We start from the raw sequence: 2,500 nt of genomic DNA on the forward strand, positions 1-2,500 counted from the left end.
CTGCGTAAAGTCCCTAATATTCTCTATGGACTTCCTACGGTTAGCACGAAAAACTACAACGGGTTGAGAACATCGCAGCTAGTTTAATCACAGGAAGCAGTCGGAGAGACCATAATATATAGATTTAGCCAAGCCTAAGAGCGGAGCTCGCGGCTTGTTTATTCTTACTGGCTGTAGGATTAGTGAAAATAAAAGGCTTTGGAACTGTCCGCCTTTTGGTTTGTATAGGTAATCGCATGGGGCCGAGTAAAATTAAGGATTAATATCACGGGTGTTTTCAGAAGTTGCTGCAATTTCAACATCTTCTGAAAACACAAGTGATATTAATCCTTAACTTTACGAGGACCCATTGCGATTACTTGTTAATAACATAGAGGGCAAAATTTTCTTAACACTGTTGAGGCACAGTCAGCTAAGCGGAGTTAAAACACTTGCTCGCTCGGAAGCAAAACAACTGACAAGCAAGTCAACTTGTTCTTTGCGTCCAAAACGAGTATAGATGATTGTTATTTACATCCCCTCGAGAGGAAAATACGAGTTTCATTCCTGAACAACAGTAACAACGATTAAATCAAATGTTAAGCTTCAATTTATTTCATTCACCTGTGCTGTAGAGGTTTTTACTACTTGGAAATACGCATCCGTAAACAAAGCAAACGGTTTGTCCAAAGAAATCCACCAAATTTGAGCTACTCGTTCCTCCCGTCAATGGCAAATTGTTCTGTGACCTTTTTTGTTGAGCTGCAAGATGTCGTGGTAAACTGAAAGCCCTTGACGAAAGGAATCATTTTGTTTTGCAACCACACAATCCCGCTACGCTGGGCGCCATGTAAGTCGATCCAAGTTTTAAGCTTTTCATGAAAAAAATCTTTTGCCCTTCTGCTTGTCACTCGAAAATTCAAATTCCGGATCATTTTTTAAAGCTAGTTCTTAATCTTTATGCCTTTTCGGCGAATGCAGCGCGAAATAAAAGAGAAACTTCGATGAAGACGAAGTTGTTTTGCTCAAACAGAAAGAAACCAACTGAATGTGGAAGAGGTAACAAAGGAGACTAATGTTGCGCATGCGCCTCATCACCCCAAAAATCCCTTGAATTTCAGTGAAATTCATTCGAAACGCGGGAACATGAGAAATGGCGGATGTTGTGCTGGCATCGTTAATATTCATCGCATGTTTCCAAAAGGACGGCACACAATGAATGCAAAGATGATCAGTCATTTGAAAGACTTGGGCATTACCTTATCTTTATGACTGATACTGGTTCAATACAACGGGAAATACGGCGACGGATCACAAATGAAGCGAAGATGGCGAGTCAAAAGTGTGGCGATGAATTGCAGAACTTGCAAAGAGCAGAGGATAGTTTTGCCTTCCTGGCGTTGTTTTTCCTTATTTAAGAGACTTCGACTCAGAATGGAGTGCTGTTTGATAATAAAGTAAGTCGGATTCAAATTGAAATGTGAGTTTACATTCAAAAATATGGGTAAACTGGCGTTTGAAGCGAGGACAACGATAAATCAGCTAACAAGATGGAGTCGAAAAATGGCAGCCCACTGGTGAAGAACATCTCAATTCGCTATAAAGCTTCCCAACCTTGAAATTTTGAACCACATTGTCGAAGTAGAGTCGGGAATTGTTCTGGAGAAGAAATAGGGCTGATTTTGAATCTTGAAGCGAACAGATTAAGCCAAGACGCAAGGCTTTATTTTACGAGTGCTCCAGATTATTTACATTTCCTTGGCAAAAAATATTTTAATTTCCTTTCTCGAGACTTTTGTCATAGGCCGTGATACGGGAATTCCCGCTTGCTGCAGTAAGCCCAACAACCAAAGAAAAGATTTGTGTAAAGAAATTGTCATTAAAAGTGGCAAGGCTCAACACAGCAGGTTTCGTGTGATACGGTGTTGTCTACAAAATGGCTCCAAATCTTGTTATGATATCATCTCACTCTGCCCCATTGTGTCTTTGACTTGGCAAACTTTAACGTCTGAAAATTAAACCACTGAAAAAGCATTAAATTTGAAGCTTTTTTCAATTTGTATATTGTCATATTGCACTAAACTGCGAAAGTTTCAAGTTGAGAAAAGGACGTGCACAAATAATTCTAACTCGGAGAACGAAACTCAAGTCGGCAGCTCATGCGTTCTCGTGGCCAAATCTTAGAAAATAATTCGTGATACGGGAATCGCCTTTAACAACCGACACACAAAAATCAGAAAAATAATTTGAGTTGTTCCCCTTAATGCTATCCAGTCATTGTGGATACATCAAACACTAATTTGCACAAAAATGTGGAGATTGACACTGATTCGTAGTTAAATTATTCATTATTTATTTATTTACAATGCACTTACACGTTTTCTTGATACAAAATTTACTCGTTTCAGGCAAAGTATTTTTTGCATTTGTATAAAACTGCTTCAGGAGAGGGAAAAAACGAAATTATTACACTATACCACCAATAGAAATAAATGCTATATAGTTAACTATACTAAAAAGG

General features: G+C 38.7%; 1 protein-coding gene and 1 long non-coding RNA gene across 5 annotated transcripts in view; one reads left to right on the forward strand and one right to left on the reverse strand.

The window, feature by feature from the left end:
• Window positions 1-2,500, forward strand: part of LOC138024274 (uncharacterized) — an 847,896-nt gene that overhangs the window by 515,934 nt on the left and 329,462 nt on the right. The window lies entirely within an intron of this gene.
• Window positions 1-2,500, reverse strand: part of LOC138024290 (uncharacterized) — a 123,301-nt gene that overhangs the window by 95,775 nt on the left and 25,026 nt on the right. The window lies entirely within an intron of this gene.

This window comes from Montipora capricornis, chromosome 11, assembly GCF_036669925.1.
Source record: "Montipora capricornis isolate CH-2021 chromosome 11, ASM3666992v2, whole genome shotgun sequence".
In the NCBI taxonomy this organism is placed as follows: Eukaryota; Metazoa; Cnidaria; class Anthozoa; order Scleractinia; family Acroporidae; genus Montipora; species Montipora capricornis.